The sequence below is a fragment of the Hemitrygon akajei genome, unplaced genomic scaffold, assembly GCF_048418815.1.
Source record: "Hemitrygon akajei unplaced genomic scaffold, sHemAka1.3 Scf000084, whole genome shotgun sequence".
Lineage (NCBI taxonomy): Eukaryota > Metazoa > Chordata > Chondrichthyes > Myliobatiformes > Dasyatidae > Hemitrygon > Hemitrygon akajei.
In genome coordinates, this window is record NW_027331970.1 from 1,735,996 (window position 1) to 1,760,380 (window position 24,385).

General features: G+C 46.0%; 1 protein-coding gene across 1 annotated transcript in view; it reads left to right on the plus strand.

The window, feature by feature from the left end:
• Positions 1 to 2,367: 2,367 nt before the first annotated feature.
• LOC140722686 (uncharacterized) overlaps positions 2,368 to 24,385 on the plus strand; it is a 68,236-nt gene continuing 46,218 nt past the window's right edge. Inside the window, exon 1 of the mRNA XM_073037388.1 lies at positions 2,368 to 2,386. The gene's annotated coding sequence lies outside the window, so the exon portion shown is untranslated. The remainder of the gene's footprint in view (positions 2,387 to 24,385) is intronic.

Consider the following 24,385-nt stretch of genomic DNA (forward strand, 5'->3'; position numbering starts at 1 on the left):
GATTATGTATCGAATCAGTTGGCATTATTTCCCGTGGAGTTTTCTGCGCATCACCCCGGTGTGCAGCGTCATCGATGTTCTGACGTACACATCCACACACTGTTCAGTCTGGTTTACCGTTATTTTCACATTTGATCGATTTGTCGCCATTTGCTGCCAGAAACTGAAAACAAAATATTGTACCGGAAAAACTGCGGCTGTGGTTATAACATCAACAGGCGTACTGTTTTGTCTGAAAAACGTTCCCCGGTACTTCGTGCGGGAACCATGGGTAATCATCGACAACGTACCGTGGGGCTGTGTAACCATGGGCAATTATTTCAGTGACCCTGGATGGGTTGTTTATGATTGGATCGATATGGTTTTAACCCCCTTCCTCCCTTTCGCTGTAATCCTGCTGCTCAACACTCTGACAGTTCGGTACATTTTAGTAGCCAGCCGGATTCGTAAAGGTCTGAAGGGTCAGAACAAGAGGGAGGACCGCAGTGACCAGGAGATGGAGAGCAGGAAGAGGTCTATAGTTTTACTCTTCACTCTCTCCGGCAGCTTCATCCTCCTGTGGATGACGTGCGTGGCAAACGTTATGTATTACCAGGTTTCTGGAAAAGGACTCGATTTCAGAGATTCTGAGTGGATCTTTCACTACGTGGCGTACTTGCTGAGGGATTTCAGCTGCTGCACGAACACATTTATCTATGCAGTGACTCAGTCGAAATTCAGGGAGCAGGTTATCGGCGCGGTGAAATATCCGGTCACATTGTTGCTTCCCAATCACTAACAAAGACGCATCCTGAGCTGAAGCCAAAGGGATCAACAGTGACTTTAATCCGGACTCTAGCTCCACGCGTGCCAACATAATTCCTTCCCTTCTTGCTTCAGCCCATCTTCCATAAACCCAACTGTTTTGTGTATTCTGAGGAGGTATCTTTCATTATGCACATTATCCCACAATCAATTCCATGAACTCACACTTCTTAACACTACAAAACTCCTCAGATTCCCATTTCCGCAGTGGCAGTTCACATTTGTATATGCCGTGATTCATTGAAATTCAGGGAGCAGGTTAGCAGCGCGGTGAAATATCTATTCACCTCAGTGCTTCAATTCAATAATAAGGGGACGTCCTGAACACAAGCTAGAGCCGACTGTAGTGTCTCCAGTCCAGACTCCAGTTCACATTCACCTTCTGATCTCCCAGGTGTTCTCCCCAGGCAAATTGTCCTACCGATCAGTATCTTCGGGACATTAGAATATGGAGGAGGTGTGGAGCAGGTTTTAGTGTAAAGCGAGTCAGTACCTCATTGACCCAGCAAGATGTAAGTCGTGGAACTATCTGAAATACTAAACACTCATTTGTCTATGGATATGACCATCCATACCCATTCGCACTCGCCAACCTCAATGTCTGACGTTCCCAGTGCAAGGCCGAGGGTATCTGATCCTCGATAACTGCGAATCACACCAGTCCACGCACCCACTTTAAATGACTGGGTAATGTGAAGTAACAGCTGGGCTTGGATAAATGGCGGTTGACCCCAACTGGACTGGAATGCGTTGAAGAGAATTGGAATTTAAATCCTTACGACTTCCTTCTTCAGATGAAAGCTAAATTACTTCTACAGCACAATAGATAGTAAACAATGTAACCCATTGTTACATTGTTACTTACCAAACCCTAACCCAGGCACAAACAGTGACATTGCTTCCCAAACAGTAAACCTCACGCGCTGTTCCTCAGGTGCAACATAGGCCAACTTCTCTGGGAGTTTCCTAACCCTCTGAGACCTCCGTACCCCGTATTGGACAGTTCCTCTTTCGTATGCCTTATCTTACACGGGGGTGACTTAAGGGGCGGGGATTCCGCGACCACTTTTACAGCAAAAAAAATGCATGCAAAATAACATGAATTTTATAGCCAAACTTCTGTAATTAAACTCAAAAAGAAACAAGGAAATTGATTTACAGATTAGTTTTTGCTGAATTCCCTGCAATTGTTTAGCAAAGGACTTGACATATCTTGTTCACACTTGAAGTGGGAGGAAGCTGGGGAAGGGCTTTGACTTGATTCCGAATGAGCAGGTGACTCTGTGCTGGGACGTTTAAGGTGAAACTCGTCTTGCCCCGGGCAGGACGGGACCTGCTGGGCGGAGCTTCGTATCTCGCAGAGCGTGGGCGGCTCGAATTCACAGCCTGGGACTTGCAGACTTTAACGAGAGGACGTCCGTTCCACTTTTGGGGTCGAGCAAGCTTTCCCGACCGATTAGATGCGATGGACCCCTACCATTATCCGTGGGCGCCAGGTTGGGGACAGCTGGGATTGAATAATAAGGAGATAACTTGTGAGATCGGCCCAGAAATCAACTGAGAAGATAAATGCGGACGTGAGGTAAGGTTAACGCAGCTTTTTATAGTTCTGCATGTGTTTCACCTCGTTCCCCTCAGGGATTCCCCTGTTCGCTGTACTCCTCCTCCTCAGCCCACGGTCCGACCCGCTCCGGTCGAAGATAAGAAGTAAGAACACAGGTAATAGGAGCAGAAGTCGGCCATCTGCCCCGTCGAGCCGGCTCTGCCATTAGTAAGGTCATGGCTGATCTGACCATGAACTCATCTCCACCTGCCTGCCTTCTCCCCATCACCCTGAATTCCCCTAGTATGCAAACATCTATCCAACCTTGTCTTAAATATATTTACTGAGGTATCCTCAACTGCTTTATCGGGCGGAGAATTCTTCACTCTCTGGGAAAGATGATCTCCATCCTAAATCTACTCCTCGAATCTTGAGACTATGCATCCTCATTCTAGTCTTTCCTAACACTGGGAAAAAAAAACTTTCCTGCCTCTATTTTTCCACCCCTGTTATATTTTTATATGTACCTATCAGATCTCTTCTCAATCTTCTGAATTCCAGCGAGTACAGTCCCAGGTGAATCAATAGTTCCCCGTAGTCTAATCACCACCCGCCCCCCATCTCAGGAATCAACCCGGTGAACCTCCTCTGCACCGCCACCAAAGCCAGACCCGACAGCTGTGTCAGGTGGGTGGAACCAGGACTGCGGTGTCCACCTCTTCCCCAGGCCGAGGATGTCAGTGGTTCTACCAGTCCTGCTGCATCCCTCTCCCACAGACGCGGTGTGGGGTCAGTCAAGGGTCACGGGGCACAATCTGACACTCGACTATTTGGGTCCCTTTCGTAGGGCAGTGTGAGGTGAGGGCCTCTGTCGGCCAGAGTTGAGCATCGATGTTGTGCCCTAGCTGTCTAGATACGCAAACCAGGTCAGTACGATACGGAGAGCAAGCTGTTGCCCATGTAGCAGGCTGCCCCGCTCCACGCGCATAATGAACAGCAAGGATCGGCAGAGATCCATACAGTTTGGCACCGGCAGCGTCGCAGCAGTTGCCAGTCAGGGTTGAAGTCAATTTAGGAACTGCAGCTCCGGAGCTTTCCCTCTGTGTTTACTATCGAATCCTTTCGCATGAGTAGATTCAGCCATAAGGTAGCGGAGGTTTGAGACCAGGGAATTCCTTCACGACGAACTGTCAACCGCGGCTGACGAGCCACATCTGCCCGAAACGGCAAATATTATGACTCTTGCCCGTCTCCTGTCAGTAGAAACTGTTCCGTCAGGGTCAGTAGCTAAGCCACACGTACAGGCCAGGAGCCGGACTTGGTTGTCAAAGGCAATTTAGGTGAACGCCATTGGGAGCATTTAATAGGCAGAGGGACCTTGTTCCTATTAACACCCTTGGCTGTAACAACCTGGAGGAATCAGGGCAGTGCACGGAACACGAAAAAAAAGAAAAAAGAGATTATAAACCCTCAGCATTTCGGGCACCAACTCTAACGGTACTAATTCACTCTGGGATTCGATATCACATAAATGTTATCTCTGTATCGATTTTGCTGCCATTCCGTGGAGAAGGAATGGTTAAACAATATATTAAACCAAGTTCCTTCAGTATTGATTGACAGCAAACTACCGAGCCGGCTGCTCCGATTTCAGCAGAGAGGCCGCTCCCTCTCCTGAGGAATGCGTGTGTTGGAATTTGCCCTGCGGGCAGGCAGCTGCTTGCTCAGAGATTCTGAGTCCCACAGGATAACAGCCTGCACCGCCCAAGTCAGCCAAAGGCCCCTCAGCTGTTTGGCTGCATGAATCGATTCAGAAAATATATCGAACAAGTGATAGAAATTTTAAGTGGGATCTCGGCGAGAATACTGCCGCTGCTGATGTTTGTTTCACAGTATTCATTCACACAGCATTTTTGTTGAAGTGTCTTTGTTTTGGAGTCAGGGATCCAGGAGTCACCGGCTGTCTTCTGCCGGCGATATGATGTGTTCGGCCGCTGTTTTTGTTTTGAAATTATTGGCACGGTTAGGATTTCCCATTGGTTTACCCAAGATCAAAGCTTCATTGTGGTGTGTCGGGGAGGTTTTAAAATCATCCCGGTGAGAGAGTAGGAACACAAGTTGTTTGTTGTCTTTGAATGACCGCGTGCAAACCACGAAAAGATTTAGAAACAATTACATTTACAAACAAGATAACATCTACCCCTCCCCCTTTTTCCCGTGGCCCTCTGTCTCTTTCATCAATCAACCTCCCAGCATCTGTACTTCATCTCTCCCCCTTCAGGATTCACCTATCATCTGGATTTTCTCTCCTTCCTCACTCCTCCTCCAATTTATAAATCTACTCCTCAGTTTTTTTTTCTCTCCGAAGAGTCTCGCCCGATATGTCGACTGTATGTTTTCCCTCAGTTGCTGGCTGGCCTGCTGAGTTCCTCCAGCATTTTGTGTGTGAAACAATATACCCGTCAGTTTAGTGCTTTGGTGAACCCCTTTGGTCGCATCCACTAAAGGGATTCATTTATCAGAAACGCGAGAAAATCTGCAGATGCTGGAAATCCGCATGCAGCACGCACAAATTGCAGTAGGAACTCAGGAGGCCAGGCATCACCTATGGAAATTCGTAAACAGTTAGCGATTCGACCTGAAAACTTTCATCAGACTCATTTTCTTATGTCTGTTCGCCTTTGTAACTTTTTGCTCATATTTAAAACATGTATTCCTTTGGAAAACAGGAGGATAGATATTAGCCCGTTGATAATCCACACCACGAATGACACAACAGGTGTCATAAGGAAATAGATTCCAAAAGCATTAGAAAACTAAATAAGCGAGAAAGAGATGATAAAATTTACAACTGTAAGATCAGAAGTACAGAACTCGACTCCTGAGAGCTGATAAACCCCAGGGACATAATGGTAATCAGTCCACCGATGTCGTGGAAATGTCTTTTATTTGAAAACTCACTCGATCACGGCTAGGTCCCGACTGCTTTCCTGGGCTGCGTAAATCCAGGGAAGACACACTGGTCCCGCCAAACCTGCGAGACTGATGCGGCGCACCCACCCCAAACCCGCTTTGTGTGAATGCTGTGTAATTTGCTACCCTGTTACAGCTCAATGCCCAGAAATAACAGACAACACACTGAATACGATTAAAGAAATTATATTTGTGAATCTTAACTGAAAGATTAGTAAAGATAAGAAAGATTTAAAAAACTAAGGGCCGCTTATAATTAAACAGTCAATGTGCACAAGTTGGAGCTCAGTTCATCGATCCTCTGTCGATCTGGGCACCTGTCTCCATCTAAGTACAATTTCCCCAATGCCTCCAGTCCTACCAGCGCTTCTCTCCAGCGTCTTCCCTCTTCACCTCCCTCCAAACAAAGGAGCCAGCTCACATTCCAAAGCACCTGTTATTTTTCCCCATAACTCAAACACTGCTTCTACAGAGAGAACATTACGTTAGCGGTGAAACATTTCCCAGGGTGTTACACTGTGGAGAGGGAATCTGGACCATAGCCCTTCACAGATCCACGCACCTATCTATAAGCCCACAAGACACAGCAGCAGAATTTGGCCATTTGGCCCCATCAACTCTGCTCTGGAATTCAATCCTGGCTGATCTTCCCCCCTCTGCCTCAGCCCCGACTCCACGGCCTTCCCCCCGTAACCTGTGAACAAGGAGAAGGAGATAAGTTTGTGGCCTAAGGTAGAAGGAGATAAGTTATACGGCTCTCGTTACATGCACATGCAGTACAACTCTTTGAGTGGTAGTGCAGAATGATTGAAGTAAATAACCCATCTCTTTCTACTGTCACGTACCCAGTGACTGGGTTAAAGAACCAGCAGAAATGGAAAACACTTTGGGGTCTGGTATTGCTATAAACTAATAGTGTTTATTAGTAAATTACTCAATACAGTAATATAAATGCAAATATATCAAACAGGTTAGCAATGATACAGATATAGATATATATGTATGTGTGGAAATAGGAACAAAACTAGGCTCTTTCAAACCTAGGGGTAATTGGATACAGTCTTACAATGATGAAGAGATTTCAGTTCAGTTTGTGGCATTTAATTGAGTAACGTTTGAGAGAGAGAGAGAGAGGTGATGCCGTCGATCTTCCGGTTGTCTTCCGAAGTCCTGTTGTGATCATCGACTATGACCATGATACGTACGACTGTTATCACCTAGGCAAGGATGGGCACACAAATAATTCAAATAATTCCCCACCATTTGCACCTTTTCACACTGTGAGCCCCTGATCGATTTCCCCCAATTGATCCTCCAAAACCCCAACTTCATGTGGGTGCACAATTATCGTTCAGTGTCTGACACTGTGTGTGTCTCCTGGTGTGTCTGTCTGTGTAACAGTGGATCTGCTCTTTATCTCCACATGCTGGACACCAGTTGTCCATCAACCTGCTCCTCCCACCGCTTTCTGCAGAAACCGTACAAGCAATCAAGTAACCTTGTGAAAGGTAAACAATCAGCAGAGGAACCATAACATCATTCTTTCGAGCAGTTTCACTCTCTCTCATTGCTCTGGAAGCCTCTCCCCCTCTCTCTTAAAAGCAGCACCGTTTATAGTGTCTGTTCTGGACCCCTTTCCATACTAGGGTGACACCCAACACCCCCTCCTTTTAAGAAATTTTTACGAAGGGAAATATTTCAGGTTAAAAGTGAATTACAGAGTTTATAACAATACATGAGTAATCATCAGATAACAGAGTAAAACGGGTACAGTTTCAAACTTAATATCTAGATAAATAATCGGCTATGATGTTGTCAGTACCTTTGACATGTCTAATTTCAAGGTCATATTCTTGCAATATCAGACTCCAATTCAACAACCTTCTGTTCTTATTTTTCATATTAGCCAGAAACACTAAGGGATTATGATCTGTGTAAGCTATCTGTGGCTTGTGGGCAGGACAAATATAAACTTTCCAAAGACAGAATAAGTGGCAGTAACTCTTTTTCCATAGTGGAATAGTTTTTTTCTGGTGTACATTTAATTTCTTGGAGAAATAAGTCACTGGGTGTTCAATGTCATCCTCACCTTTTTGCAATAATACTGCTCCAGCAGCCTCGTCACTAGCATCTGTTGCTATGGAGAATGGTTTGGAAAAGTCAGATGCTCTGAGCATTGGGGTTATAACACAATATAGTTTACAGTTGCTCAAACAATTTTCCCACAGCCATAGCGTGCTCTTCTCACGTGTCACTCCAGACCACTAAATCTTCGATATAAACCCCTGTGTTTTCTAAACCTCTAATTACCGAGTCAATCATCCTTTTAAATGTTCCTGGAACATTTTTCATTCCGAAAGATTAAACATTATATTCATACAGCCCTGAAGGTGTGACAAACGCTGTAATTTCTCTAGCCATTTCAGTCAAAGGAAAACACCAATATCCTTTTAGCAAGTCAATTTTCTGTAAGGTACATAGCTTTATCAATGCAATCATCTACTCTCGGGATAGGATCAGCATCTGTCTTTGTGATGGCATTGACTTTCCTGTAGTCAGTACAGGATATCACGTTACTGTCCGATTTCGGCAGAAGAACACAAGACGCTGCCAGTCTGAGGTAGATCGCCAAATGATACCAGCTGCAAGCATGTACTCAATTTCTTTTTTCCACCAGCTTGCTTTTCTCCAAGTTCATTCTGTCGGGATGAATTTGTTGAATTTTCCCATCAATATTTTTTGAAAATCATCGGACTTTCTGAGTCTTGTGATAACTACAGGGAGTTCAGTAAAATGATTTTGTCCTCCAGTACTAGCCACGACAAACTCCTCCGTTGTCATGACAGTACTCACTGGTGCGAGGTTGGAGTCATGACAACACCTGATCACATTTACATTCTGACTTGACCATTGCTCTCTGAGTAAGGTCAAAGGTGACACAATATGCTTAACTCTCAACTCTTTAATTATCCCCTGGAATGTTCTCGATGTAAAGTTACTACCCTGGTCAGATTGGATTTATTTAGGTAGACCCACCGGTGTGGAGAATTTGATAAGTGTTTTTACCTTGATGTTCCAGAGGGGCACCATTCCATGGAACCTAGACACAGCACACATGATGGTTAACAGATACTCGTAGCCAGCTGCAGTCTTTGGCAATAGATCCATTCAATCCATGACCCTGGAAAATGGTTCACCAAAAACAGGTATCAGCCTAAATGGTGCTTTTGGGATCACCTGATTAGGTTTTCCTACACCCTGAAAGATATGGCAAGTCCTGGACAAGTTCACAACCTTCTTCCTTAAATTAGGCCAGTAGAATTCCTTCAACAATTTCATTTATTGGCTTTTCCACTTCAAAGTGTCCACCTAAAGACGTACTATTAGCCACGTTTAAAATTTCAACCCTGTAAACTTCCGGGACCACCACTTGATGTTCAATAGCCCAATCCTCATCTGCAAGAACAGTAGGTGGTCTCCACTTCCTCATCAACACCCCATCTCTAAGATAAATTACTACTGACTCTCTCTGAACCTCCTCTTCTGTGAGAGCTCTCTCCTTTAAAGTCACAATTTCCAGATTTTTATTTTGCTCCTCTCTCTGCCTTTCTGCTTCCTCAGCTACCAGTTCCTTTATTTTTCACTCAGAACTCATGTTCTTACTTCATTTTATCTGCTTGAAGCTGAACCTTAGCCTCAGTAAGTGCTTTACCCTCAAAAAACATCTCCAACGCCTCCTCTTCGAATTTCCCCTCGGCTACATTATGTTGTGCTTTTAACAGCTGTACCCGAGCCCTCCTTTAATCTTTACCTTACGAGCAATTCCCATCACTACATCCCTCTTAGCCTCATCCAAACCATCACCATAAACATAGTAACCTCAAACTCCATTTCTGCTGTTTTTCCACGCAACCAAATCAAAATAAGGGAATGTACCCCATTCAATTCAAACAATCCCCCACACAATTTTGTTCAAAGCCCCGGACATCCGCCCCAATTTTGGACACGTCCACAGGGACGGGGTAAAGAACCAGCAGATATGAAAAACACACTGGAGTGTGGTATCGCGATAAACGAATAATGTTTACTAGTAAATTACCCAATACAGTAATATAAATGCAAATATATCAAACAGGTTAGCAATGATATAGATATATATGTATGTGTGGAAATAGGAACAAAACTAGTCTCTTTCAAACCCAAGGGTAATTGGATACAATCTTACGATGATGAAGAGAGTTCATATTTAGTTCAGTAACGTTGGAGGGAGGGAGAAAGAGAGAGAGAGATAGAGAGAGAGAGAGAGAGAGAGAGAGAGAGAGAGAGAGAGAGAGAGAGAGAGAGAGAGAGAGAGAGAGACAGAGAGAGAGAGAGAGAGGGGTGAGAGGTGATGCCGTCGATCTTCCCGTTGTCTTCCGAAGTCCTGTTGTGGTTACCAACTATGACCATGATACGTACGACCGTTCGACCGTTCTTCAGTGGTGGAATTATCACACAGGCAAGGGTGTACACAAAAATAATTCCCCACCAGTCACACCTTTTCACACTGTGAGCCACTGATCGATTTCCCCGAAATGATCCTCCAAAACTCCACCTTCACGTGGGTGCACAAAGCTCATTCAGTGTCCGACACAGTGTGTGTCTCGTGGTGTGTCTGTCTGTGGCCCACCGGATCTGCTTCTTATTTCCACATGCTGGACATCAGCTGTCCATCAACCTGCTCCTCCCATCACTTTCTGCAGAAACCATAAAAGCAGGCAAGTACGGTTGAAAGGTAGAAGGTGAACAATCAGCAGAGGATCCTTAACATCATCATTCTTTCGGGCAATTTCTGTCTCTCCCTCTCTCTCTCTCTCTCTCTCTCTCTCTCTCTCTCTCTCTCTCTCTCTCTCTCTCTCTCTCTCTCTCCTCTCTCTCTCTCTCTCTCTCTCTCTCTCTCTCTCTCTCTCTCTCATTGCTCGGGATGCCTCCCCCTCTCTCTTCAAAATAGCCCAGTTCATAGGGTCTCTTCTGGACCCCTTTCCAAACCCATAACACTAACTTCAATAATAAGTATACCGTCTTGGATACTGTTGCTGGGGACGGTTGCGTTTCCGACACCGAGACTGGTCCCTCAGCTCAGAGGGGAAGGTGGGAAAGTACATGGTACATAGAACATAGAACATAGAACATCGAACAATACAGCACAGTACAGGACAATCGGCCCAAAATGCTGTGCCGACCCTTAAACCCTACCTCCATATAACCCTCCACCTTAAATTCCTCAATATACCTGTCTAGTAGTCTCTTAAATTTCACTCGTGTATCTGCCTCCACCACTGACTCAGGTAGTGCACACAACGCACCAACCACTCTCTGTGTAAAAAACCTTCATCTAATATCTCCCTTGAACTTTCGTCCCCTTACCTTAAAGCCATGTCCTCTTGTATTGTGCGGTGGTGCCCTGGGGAAGAGGCGCTGGCTGTCCACTCTATCTATTCCGCTTAATATCTTGTATATCTTTATCATGTCTCCTCTCATCCTCCTTCTCTCCAAAGAGTAAAGCCCTAGCTCCCTTAATCTGTGATCATAATGAATACCCTCTAAACCAGGCAGCATTCTGGTAAATCATACCTGTACCCTTTCCAATGCTTCCACATCTTTCCTATAGTGCGGAGACCAGAACTGGACACAATACTCCAACTGTGGTCTAACTAGAGTTTTATACAGCTGCATCACTACCCCGCAACTCTTAAGCTCTATCCCTCGACTTATGAAGGCTAACACTCCATACACTTTCTTAAGTACCCGATCTACCTGTGAGTCAACTTTCAGGGATCTGTGGACATGTAGCCCCAGATCCCTCTGCTCCTCCACACTCCCCTGTATCCTACCATTTACTTTGTACTCTGCCTTGGAGTTTGTCTTTCCAAGGTGTACCACCTCAGACTTCTCTGGATTGAACTCCATCTGCCACTTCTCAGCCCACTTCTGCATCCTATTAATGTGTCTCTGCAATCGTCGACAATCCTCAATACTATCCACGACACCACCAACCTTTGTTTCGTCTGCAAACTTGCCAACCCAACCTTCTACCCATATATCCAGGTCGGTAACAAAAATCACGAAGGTAGAGGTCCCAGAATCGATCCTTGTGGGACACTACTAGTCACAACCAGCCAATCTGAATGTATTCCATCCACCACAACACTCTGCTATCTGCAGGCAAGCCAATTCTGAATGCACCTGGCCAAACTTCCCTGGATCCCATGCCTTCTGACTTTTGGAATAAGCTACCATGTGGTATCTTGTCAAATGCCTCATTAAAACAATGTAAATCACACCCACTGCACTACCCTCATCTATGTGCCTGGTCACCTCCTCAAAGAACTCTTATCAGGCTTGTTAGACACGATCTGCCCTTCACAAAGCCATGCTGACTGTCTCTGAGCAGAACATGATTCTTTAAATGCCCTTAGATTCTAAAAATCTTTTACATACATAAGACTCACTGGTCTATAATTACCCAGACTATCTCTACTAACTTTTTTGAACAAGGGGATAACGAGGACATAAGAATCCTAGCCAGAGGCTCAGCAATCTCTTCCCTCACCACGTGGGGCAGCCTGGGGAATATTCCATCAGGCCCCGGGGTCTTCTCCATCCTAATGCATTTTAACAACTCCAACACCTCTTCTCCCTTGATAACAACATGCTCCAGAACATCAACCTCACTCATATTGTCCTCACCGTCATCAAATTCCCTCTCATTGCTGAAAACCGAAGAGAAGTATTCATTGAGGACCTTGCTCACTTCCACAGCCTCCAGGCACGTCTTCCCACCTTTATCTCTAGTCGGTCCTGACATCACATAATTGAAGAATGCATTGGGGTTTTGAAGGGGCAGATTTTATTGAGTGTGTCCAGAACGGGTTTCTGTCACAGTATGTTGACAGGCCGACTAGAGGGAATGCCATACTAGATCTAGTATTAGGAAACGAACCGGGACAGGTCACAGATCTTTCAGTGGATGAGCATCTGAGAGACACTGACCCCTGCTCCCTGGCCATTAACATTATCATGGAAAAGGATAGAATCAGACAGGACAGGAAAATTTTTAATTGGGGAAGGGCAAATTATGTCTATAAGGCTAGAACTTGCAGGTGTGAATTGGGATGATGTTTTTGCAGGGAAAGGTACTATGGATATGTGGTCGATGGTTAGGGAGCTCTTGCAGGATGTTAGGGATTAATTTGTCCTGGTGAAGAAGTTAAAGAATTGTAGAGTGAAGGAACCATGATTAACAAGAGAGGTGGAAAATCTAGTCAGTTGGGAGACGGCAGCATATGTGAGGTTCAGGAAGCGAGGATCAGATGAGTCTATTGAGGAATATAGGGTAGCAAGAAAGGAGCTTAAGAAGGGGCTGAGGAGAGCAAGAACGGTGTATGAAAAGGCCTTGGTGAGTAGTCTAGAGGAAAACCCCAAGGCATTCTTCAATTATCCAAAGAAGAAAAGGTTTACAGGAGTGAAGATAGGACGGAATAGAGATAAAGTTGGGAAGATGTTCCTGGAGGCTGTGGAAATGAGTGAGGTGCTCAATGAATACTTCTCTTCAGTATTCACCAATGAGAGGAAACTTAATGATGGTGAGGACAATATTAGTGAGGATGATGTTCTGGAGCATGTTAATATTAAGGGAGAAGAGCTGTTGGATTTGTTAAAAAAAAAGGACGGATAAGTCCCCGAGGTCTGAAGGTTTATTCCCCAGGCTGCTCCATGAGGCGAGAGAAGAGATTGATGAGCCTGGATATTTGTGTCCTCGTTGTCCACTAGAATGGTACCAGAAGATTGGGGGGGAGGGGTGAATGTTGTCCCCATGTTCAAAAAAGTTCATAGAATTAGTCCAGGTAATTATAGACCAGTGAGCCTTATGCCTGTGGTGGGAAAGCTGTTCGTAAAGCTTCTTAGAGATAGAGTCTATGAGCATTTAGAGATTCATGGTCTGATCAGGGACAGTCAGCATGGCTTTGTGAAGGGGAGATCGAGTCTAACAAGCCTGATAGAGTTCTTTGAGTAGGTGACCAGGCATATAGATGAGGGTAGTGCAGTGGATGTTATCTACATGGATTTTAGTAAGGCATTTGACAAGGTACCACACGGTAGGCTTATTCAGAGAGTCAGAAGGTATGGTATCCAGTGAAGTTTGACCAGGTTTCAGAATTGGCTTGCCTACAGAAAGCAGAGGGTCGTGGTGGAGAGAGTCGGATTGGAGGATTGTGACTAGTGTTGTTCCACAATGATTTTTATTAACAACCTGAATGTTGGGGCAGAAGGGTGGGTTGACAAGTTTCAGATACACAAAGGTGGTGGTGTTGTGGATAGTGCAGAGGATTGTCGAAGATTGCAGAGAGACATTGATAGGATGCAGAAGTGGGCTGAGAAGTGGCAGATGGAGTTCAAACCAGAGAAGTGTGTGGTGGTACACTTCGCAAAGCCAAACTCCAAGGCAGAATACAAAAGAAAGGGCAGGATTCCTGGGAGTTTGGAGGAGCAGAGGTATCTGGAGTGCATGTCCACAGATCCCTGAAAGCTGTCTCACAGGTAGATAGGGTAGTTAAGAAAGCTTATGCAGTGTTAGCTTTCATAAGTTGAGGGATAAAGTTTAAGAGTCGAGGGGTAATTATGATCAGAGATTAGGGGAGACTGGGCTTTACTCTCTGGAGAGATGGAGGATGAGAGGAGACATGATAGAGGTACACAAGATATTAAGAGGAATAAATAGAGTGGACAGCCAGCGCCTCTTCCCCAGGGCACCACTCAATTCAAGAGGACATGGCATTCAGGTAAGGGGTGAAAAGTTCAAGGGGGATATTAGATTAAGGCTTTTTACACAGAGAGTGGTTGGTGCGTGGAATGCACTGCCTGAGTCAATGGTGGAGGCAGATACTCTAGTGAAATTTAAGAGACTACTAGACAGGTACATGGAGGAATTTAATGTGTGTGTGTGTGTATGTGTGTGTGTGTGTGTGTGTGTGTGTGTGTGTGTGTGTGTGTGTGTGTATGTGTGTGTGTGTGTGTGTGGTGGTTTATATGGGAGTCAGGGTTTATGGGTTGGCACAGCATTGTGGGCCGAAAGGCCTGTATTCTGCTGTATTGTTCCATGTTTCTTAGGCGACAAACCTATCAATCACTCCTGCAGATGTGCAAGATCCGTATGCTCCACGGTTGCTGGGCAAAGTATGTAAATGTAGGACGGGACTATGTTGAAAATTAAATGTGTTCGGTTCTCTAAAATTGACTCTTTCTACATCAGGCCCGGAACTTATCAATCACCACCCGCACCCCCCCCCCCACCCCCACCGTACAGCACATCGCCGGATACTGCTGCAGGTTAACTCAATCTGACAATTTACACAGGTACAATTAAGTGGCAATTATCAATCATCAAAATCTTGTTCTAAGAAATAAAGTCATGTAAGTGTAACACCCTGATTAACATTCTGTCTGCTATGCTGTAAGCATTTCAGTTTATCAATTTTGTGAGAGAAGTCTGTTTTATTATAAGCTTGTAGGGTTTGATCTGAGATAAGGGGATTTACTGTACAACTTAAGAATGTAGTGTCATCCAGTCAGGATGGGAGAATTGATAAGGGTTCTACAGAATGCTGTGAGGGCAGCTCTTTGTTGGTGGGAGCTGGGAGAATGCAGGAAGGAAGATGGATGAAGATGCCGTCCCTCTTGCGCAAGGTGCTTTATGCAAATGAATGTCTTCAGGAGGAAGGACCAATACTCTGGAAGTAGAGCCCTTTTGTTTGTCGTGGATTTCAAGCGGAAACAAATGTTTCTGGATGATTTGATCTCCACTGTGCACAGGTGACTGCTTAAGTATAATAGGTCATTTTTTTTCCAGCCCTTCCTTTGGTAACTAGGTGCTTAAGTTAACATTCGTAAATATACTTCTTTATAATTTGTATTCAGTGTGAGAAATGTTATGTCTTGCCAAAGGACGATTGCCGGGGGTAGAAAATCACACAGCATCCACACAAACCGGGCTGTGGGTGGGCGAGCGAGCCATCCCAACCTCATAGACTTTGCGGTACCACAGTTGTATCACGCTATACGTGCAAAGCCTGACAAAGGTGAGTTTCTCCCCACAGTGTCCAGTGGTTGTTAGCAAGTATTTTAGTTGACAACCCAAATCTCCTCAAACTCGGAGTCTAATAAAGTCCCTGAATTGCATTCTTTATACCTATATAATATTTTGTGTCCATGTTAGGGCGTCCGAGATATTGACACCCAAGAACTTTAAATTGCTCGCTCTTTCCACTCCTGACCTCTCGATGCTGTTTGACTTTGCTCCCTTTTGTTTCAGCCCTTCCTGAACTCCACAATCAGCTCTTTGGTCATGCTGAAGCTGAGTCCAAGGTTGTTGTTGTGGGACCACTCAACTAACTGGTATATCTTGCTCCTGTACGCCCTTTCCTCACAGACCTAAATTCTGCCAACAATGATTACATTCACAGCAGTTTACAGTTGATATTTGAGATGTCCCTAGCCACATAGTCATGGGCTTAGAGAAGTTAGAGCAGTGTTAAGCACACACAATTGTGCTGTGCCGGCCATTACCCTATATTTGCCATAGGCATAGGGCAATTCACAGGTTGTTGATCAAGCTCCCCTTCGGGCCACCATGCCCATTCTAGTACACAATACCATTCTATTTACAAACACTTCGTCCGCAGGCGGCAATGCCAATGTTTCTGTATGTTCACCTGGATAATGGGGATGGACAGTCAGAATCACTGCATACATACACTGTCTACGCCCCATGACAGCGTATTCCTGGTCCCAATACCCCTCACCACCATACCACCACCTCTGGGTGACATTGCTCACAGTCCCTCTGAACCTCTTGCACGGCCACGTCAATCTGTCCTGTGTACTATTGAGAACTGTGCTACAAGGGTGATCGTTCGCACTGTGTAACCCATCCATACTTCTCCCCTGCTATCGGTCAGAACACCCCAGTTCGTCTATTCCGGTCTACAAGGATCAATCCAGCCTGAGCAGTCTGCCTTAAAGAGAAGGGAAATGGACGATCTCGAAAGAGGTTCTGGAGTGGAAGAGGAAGAGTGTGGAATGGGGAGAAGCTGATCGGGAGTAAAGGAGGTGGAGGGGAAAGAGCTGGTGGGAGAGACTGTGCAGGAAGGGGACCGTGTTTTGTATGGTATTCAAAACAAACTTTTCACTCACCCTCCGTACCACGGGAACTGGACATGTGCCCCCCCTCAGTTCAATGGCTGTCATCGCTGGGAACTAAGCAGCCACCGCTGTGATTTCCCACTACTCTCAGCCTGTCACCTTTCCAGAAATTAAATTAATCCCACTGTCTGTTGTGTAATCATTAACCGAGTCTCCGCTTTTAACCTCACCAACATCTCCAGCACAGTGTTTTGTCAAATACTGTGTTCCTGTGGGTGACATGAAGGCGATGTGGAGGGCAAAGAGCGCGACAGATATCCATATTAACAGACGAATACCGAGGGATATGTGTGAGAGAGAGACAGAACGAGAGGGGGGGAGAGAGAGAGAGAGAGAGAGAATAGGGAAAAGCGAGGGAGCATTGATGAAATAGAGGCTGGAGGGACAGTGGGAAAGAGAAGGGAGGAAGAGCTGAGAGCGAGATATTGCAGTGTGCATTAGACAGATACAGTGAAGCACAAAACCCAGAGAGAAAGGGGAAAAGAACAATAGATGTAGTATGATTTCTTGTCTCTCATACCTAATGATTACAATTTCTCTGAGCTCTCATCTCCAGAGTTCACAGTTTCACTGCAAAGAACATGAGTGGTCCGCATTCCCTCTGTGTCGCCTTGCTCTACAAGGTGTGTGCTTGTCCGGCGCCTGTACATACCGAGAGATGACACGGGATATTGATATAAATGAGAAGAAAAACAACTCATGATTTTAGTGTCTCCAGCCACAGGTTTTGCATCATCCAATGGAGCTACCTTGTGCAAACAGAAGCTCATTAATTCACCGGGAGACACTGCATCAGTAGCATCTATACTAGTGGATCCAGAGAGCAGCTGAAGCCACCACCTACTTTGCCTATTGGGAAGACTGTTTCTGAAGCACCTGGCCATTCTGCTCAAAGCTTCCAACTCAGCATGAATCACATATGCAAAGCTGGCAAGGCATCTGCTAACTCGGTGATTCAATCACCCTCCCATTTATGAGATTACGGAGAGCTGCACCCTGCTTGCTGGCAATGAAATGGCAGTCACTGTATGGTACATTAAGACAGTCCATTCAGCCCATCAAAGCTGCTTCGTCAATCAATTATGTTTAATCCCAGATCACCTTTGATGCCCTGACGAATCAGGAAATTATCTTTTTTTTTTTGCTTTCAATATTTCACTTGGCTTGCACACCTGTCCGTGGCCGAGGGCATATTCCGCAGATTCACCACTCTCTGGAAAAACAATATCCTACTTAACTTTGTTCGAAAGTGATCCCTCTCAAATCTGACGTTGTGTCTGCAATTTCTGGAGACTCTGTATATGAAACATCGTCTCCACATCCACCTAAACAAGTCTTTTCAACATTTGGTAGGTTTCAATAAAATCTACTCGCATTCTTCTAAATTCAAGTGCATACAGAGCCAACACTCTTACATCTTAACCCTTCTTTCCCAGAATCATCTTCGTAATCTGGACTCCCCCCGATGTGAGCGCATGCTTTCTGAGATACAGGGCACAAAACAGTTGACAGTATGCCAAGTGCAAACAGTGCGGACTGTTGCTTATAAGTACTCAGCTAATCTCGCTGTTTTTATATTATATTCCACTTTGAAATGAATACCAACATCTGCCTTCTTTACGACCAGCTCATTTCTCAACATTGTATTCAACCTGCCAATTTTTTCCCATTCTTACAAATTTTTATATCCTTAGACCATAAAACCATTAGACAAAGGAGTAGAATTAAGCCATTCAAACCAGTAAGTCCGTCTGCAATTTCATAATGGCTGATCCCGGATCGATTCAACCCCATACACCTGCCCTCTCATCATTTCCCTTGATGCCCCACTTTCTTTCTGTAATCCCATTGCTTCTTCAGAGCTACATACCCCTCCAACTATCTTCATAACTTCTGACAACGTTGCTGCAAAGCCATCAATTTCTTTATCTAAATTATTGACAAAAGTATGAAAAGTAGATTTCTAATACTGGCCTCTGGAGAACACTACTAGTCACTGGCAGACAACCAGGAAATGCCCCCCTTTATTCCAGTCGCTTGCCCCTGCCTGTCAGCCATCCCTCTAACCATGTCAGCATCTTCCCTGTATTTCCATGTGATTTTATCATGTTAAGCGGCCTCATGCGTGGCACCTTGTGAAATGCCTTCTGGAAATACAAGTAAAGGATTGGAGGGTTGTGAATGTTGATCCTTTATTAAAGAAAGGGAGTAGAGATAGACGAGGAAATTATAGACCAGTGAGTCTCCATTCAGTGGTTGGCAAGTTGATAGAAAACATCCTTGTAGACAGGATTCATGAATACTTGGAGACGTATAATATGATTAGGAAGAGTCAGCATGACTTTGTCAAAGGCAGGTCATGCGTTATGAACCTGACTGAAATTTTTGACCATGTGACATTGATGAAAACAAGGCAGTAGATGTAGTGTATATGGATTTCAGCAAGATACCCCGTGCAAGGCTTATTGAGAGAATAAGGATGCATAGGATCCAAGGGGACATTGCGTTGTGTATCCAGAGTTGGCTTGCCCACAGAAGGCAATGAGTGGTTGCAGGTGGGTCACATTCTATAAGGAGGCCGGTGACCAGTGGTGTGTCTCAGGGATCTGTTGTGGGACCACTACTCTTCATGATCTTTGTAGATGATCTGGATGAGGAAGTGGAAGGTTGGATTAGTAAATTTGCTGATAACACAAAGTTTGGTGGTGTTGTGGATAGTTTGGAGGGCCATCAAAGATTACAGTGGGAGATTGATAGGATGCAAAACTGAGCTGCAAAATGACAGATGGAGTTCATCCCAGATAAGTGTGAGGTGGTTCATTTTGGTAGATCAAATAGGATGGCAGTATAAAGTATTAATCGTAATATTCTTGGCAGTGTGGAGGATCAGAGAGATCTTGGGGTCCGAGTCCATAGGGCACTCAAAGCTGCTGCGCAGGTTTACTCTGTGGTTAAGAAGGCAGACTGTGTATTGGCCTTCATCAATCGTGGGATTAAGTTTAGGAGCTGAGAGGTAATGCTGCAGCTATATAGGAACCTGTTCAAACTCCACTTGGAGTACTGTGCTCAGTTCTGATAGACTCACTGCAGGAAGGATGTGGAAACCATAGCAAGGGTGCAGAGGAGCTGTACAGGGATGTCACCTGGATTGGAGAGCATGCCTTATGAGAATTGTTTGAGTGAACTTGGCCTTTTCTCCTTGGAGGGACGGAGGATGAGAGGTGATCTGATAGAGGTGTATAAGACGATGAAGGGCATTTATTGTGTGGATAGCCAAGGCTTTTTCCCAGGGCTAAAATGGCTAACACGAGAGGGCACAGTTGTAATGTGTTTGGAGGTAGGTACAGAGGAGATGCCAGGTGTACGTTTATTTACACATTGAAGGTGAGTTCGCGGAATGGGCAGTCGACGACGGCCGTGGAGGCGGAAAACGATAGTGTCGTTTAAGAGACTTCTGGATAGGTATATGGAGATTAGAAAATTAGAGGGCTATGGGTAACGCCAGGTAGATTCTAAGGTAAGGACATGTTCAGTGCAGCGTTTTAGGCTGAAGGGCCTGTATTGTGCTATAGGCTTTCTATCTTTCTATGTAATGGCTTCTTTGAAATGTTTCACTGCTAAGGCTAAAGTAATGGCTTCTAAGTAATGTTCCCTGCTGAGGTAATTGTTTCTCTGTAGCAGCAATGTTTGGGTTATGCCTGTTAGCCCATCGGAGATTGTTGCTTTGTCTTGTGTATCAGGAAGGACGTTGTCTTCACGGTTATTTGTCGAGGAGAGATGAAGAGGGAGGACGCGTGTGAAGAGAGCGAGTAGACCACCAGGCGGAGTGGACTGGGATGTGGAAGTCCGAAGTTCGGCGACGCTCGGAGGAGACCGATGGTGGAAGAATGACTACTGAGTGAGCTCAAACGTGACTTTGACTTGACTTGGGCACTTTTTTTATTTTCAGTACTATATTCAGATTAAGATTCATAATGTTCTATCATTTAATTGCATATGGTGTACTGTCTGGTATTTTGCGTTGTGGGTTTGTAGCTGGGTGTACATTGCACAACATCCACACAACGAGATCACCCACTTTGGCGGGGCCGAAGGCCGACTCCCCTAGATGAACAGGAGCCGTGCGAGCCTGAGGGTTACATTTGTGCCAAAGTCATCCACCTCCCTTCATTATTTTTATGCTAATTGTTACGTCCTCGAGGAACCCTGTCAGATTTGTCAGGCAGGTTAGCCTAAAGGGACTATAATTTCCTTCTTTATTTTGCCTTCCTCCCTTTTTAAAAAGTGCAGAGACGTTTGCAATTTGATATTCCTCCGGAACCATAACAGAATCCAGTGATTCTTGGAAAATGATAACCACTGCATCCGCTATCTCTTCGGCAACCTCTTTCAGAACTGTGGGATGTCAGCCATATGGTCCACTTGTCCTATTTAATGTCCTTTGCATTTCTTTGGCGCTTTTTCCTTTATAATAGAAAAGGCACTCACTCATGCTCCCTGGCACTCACGGTCTTCGGGAACACTGTTAAAGTCTTTCACAGGGAGAGCTGATGTAAAGTACTCATGAGCTTCATATGCCATTTCTTTATGCCCCATTACTACTTCACCAGCATTGTTTCCAGTAGTCCAGTTTCAACTCTCACCGCACTTTTACTCTTTATATAACTGAAAAACAAACTGTTAGCATTCCACTTTATATTATTGGCCAGTTTGCCCTCATGTTTATTCTTTTGGATTCGTATGGCTTTCTTAGTTGCCTTATGTTGGATTTAAAAAAAATTCTCAAACATGCAGAGACCCTTCCTGCAGACCGAGAACCAAGTTCCTCGCCCAGAATGTCGACTGCACACTATTTCTAATTTCTGATGTAAAATCATCTAGTAACATGATGCAAACAACTTTGTTTTATGAATTTATTTGATTGTACAATTTGAGCCTAAGAAGGCAGAGTCATTTTTATCAGACAAAATCCAAATTGTGTAAAGCAGTGTTAACAGTAAAATAAAAATACAATGCGTTTCCCTTCCCACTCAACGCACTGATGTCCCCTTCTCCCTTCCGCAAACCTCCTCCTTCGACATATCGCTCTGGTTTGCTGCCCTGCTCTGGATGTTTTAATCTGGAAGTCCCGACGAGACATCAATCAGCCACACTGGCACAGCTCATTCCTCCTCAAACATTAGCGACTCTGAACTCCGCTCTCTCTGTGCGTATCCCAAATTTACAATCAAACCCCCAGACAAAGGATGTGCTGTTGGACTGTTTCCGAGTGAACATGTGAGATCCAACTTCTCCTTATCCGTACCACATGAGGAGGACCCTGCTGCAGAACTACATAAAACTGTCTCTGACACCATTACTGACCTCATCAGTTCTGGAGATCTCCCATCCAAACACAGATCCTTCGCCCACAACTGCTTACCTAGACCCAATACCCAAGATCCACAATCCCGATTGTGCTGCGTAGGCATATTATCTCTGCCTGCTCCTGACCCACTGCACTCTTATGCTCAAAGCTCGACTCGATTCTGTCCTCCTTGGTCAGTCCCTTCCAATCTGTATCGGTGAAACTTCTCATGCTCGCGATCTTCTTTCTAGCGTTCAACTCCCTGGCCACGATTACCTCATTTACACCATGAATGATCATTCCCAATGTACTTCTACCCCCGATCTACTACCACTTTCCTCTGTCTGTTAGAATTGGTCCTCACCCTCAACAATATTTCCTTTGGCTCCGTCCGCATTATCCAAGCTCGTGTGGTGGCCATTGACTACGTCCCTATTCCAAGCCTTCGCCAGAAATGTTCCCTGTCTTGTTCCTCCAGAACATTGATGTGATATGCTAACGGTCTGGAGCCGGCGTTCCGGTTCTTGGTCCAGGCCGCGGACTCCGGGTCTTGTAGCCTTTCACCCTTGAGCCTAATTAGTCACACCTGTGGATCATCTTGGCTTCTTGGGGCTCAAGGTGGCGCACCTGATGCCCATCGGCTGGCGGTGTATAGAGGGGCCTCTGGGACTGAGTGGAGTTGGGGGATTGTCCTGCTTATCCTGCTCACCCCTGGTTGTCCTGCCTATCCTGCTCACCCCTGGTTGTCCTGCTTATCCTGCTCACCCCTGGTTGTCCTGCTTATCCTGCTCACCCCTGGTTGTCCTGCCTATCCTGCTCACCCCTGGTTGTCCTGCTTATCCTGCTCACCCCTGGTTGTCCTGCTTATCCTGCTCACCCCTGGTTGTCCTGCATATCCTGCTCACCCCTGGTTGTCCTGCGTATCCTGCTCACCCCTGGTTGTCCTGCCTATCCTGCTCACCCCTGGTTGTCCTGCTTATCCTGCTCACCCCTGGTTGTCCTGCTTATCCTGCTCACCCCTGGTTGTCCTGCATATCCTGCTCACCCCTGGTTGTCCTGCGTATCCTGCTCACCCCTGGTTGTCCTGCCTATCCTGCTCACCCCTGGTTGTCCTGCTTATCCTGCTCACCCCTGGTTGTCCTGCCTATCCTGCTCACCCCTGGTTGTCCTGCCTATCCTGCTCACCCCTGGTTGTCCTGCTTATCCTGCTCACCCCTGGTTGTCCTGCCTATCCTGCTCACCCCTGGTTGTCCTGCCTATCCTGCTCACCCCTGGTTGTCCTGATTATCCTGCTCACCCCTGGTTGTCCTGATTATCTTGCTCACCCCAGGTTGTCCTGCTTATCCTGCTCACCCATGGTTGTCCTGCCTATCCTGCTCACCCCTGGTTGTCCTGCTTATCCTCCTCACCCCTGGTTGTCCTGCTTATCCTCCTCACCCTTGGTTGTCCTGCTTATCCTGCTCACCCTTGGTTGTCCTGTTTATCCTCCTCACCCCTGGTTGTCCTGCTTATCCTCCTCACCCTTGGTTGTCCTGCTTATCCTGCTCACCCCTGGTTGTCCTGCTTATCCTCCTCACCCTTGGTTGTCCTGCTTATCCTCCTCACCCTTGGTTGTCCTGCTTATCCTGCTCACTCCTGGTTGTCCTGCCTATCCTGCTCACCCCTGGTTGTCCTGCCTATCCTGCTCACCCCTGGTTGTCCTGCTTATCCTCCTCACCCTTGGTTGTCCTGCTTATCCTGCTCACCCCTGGTTGTCCTGCCTATCCTGCTCACCCCTGGTTGTCCTGTTTATCCTCCTCACCCCTGGTTGTCCTGCCTATCCTGCTCACCCCTGGTTGTCCTGCTTATCCTGCTCACCCTTGGTTGTCCTGCTTATCCTGCTCACCCCTGGTTGTCCTGCTTATCCTCCTCACCCTTGGTTGTCCTGCATATCCTGCTCACCCCTGGTTGTCCTGCCTATCCTGCTCACCCCTGGTTGTCCTGCTTATCCTGCTCGCCCCTGGTTGTCCTGCTTATCCTGCTCACCCCTGGTTGTCCTGCTTATCCTGCTCACCCCTGGTTGTCCTGCCTATCCTGCTCACCCCTGGTTGTGCTGCTTATCCTGCTCACCCCTGGTTGTCCTGCTTATCCTGCTCACCCCTGGTTGTCCTGCCTATCCTGCTCCCCCCTGGTTGTCCTGCTTATCCTGCTCACCCCTGGTTGTCCTGCCTATCCTGCTCACCCCTGGTTGTCCTGCATATCCTGCTCACCCCTGGTTGTCCTGCCTATCCTGCTCCCCCCTGGTTATCCTGCTTATCCTGCTCACCCCTGGTTGTGCTGCTTATCCTGCTCACCCCTGGTTGTCCTGCTTATCCTCCTCACCCCTGGTTGTCCTGCCTATCCTGCTCACCCCTGGTTGTCCTGCCTATCCTGCTCACCACTGGTTGTCCTGCCTATCCTGCTCACCCCTGGTTGTCCTGCCTATCCTGCTCACCCCT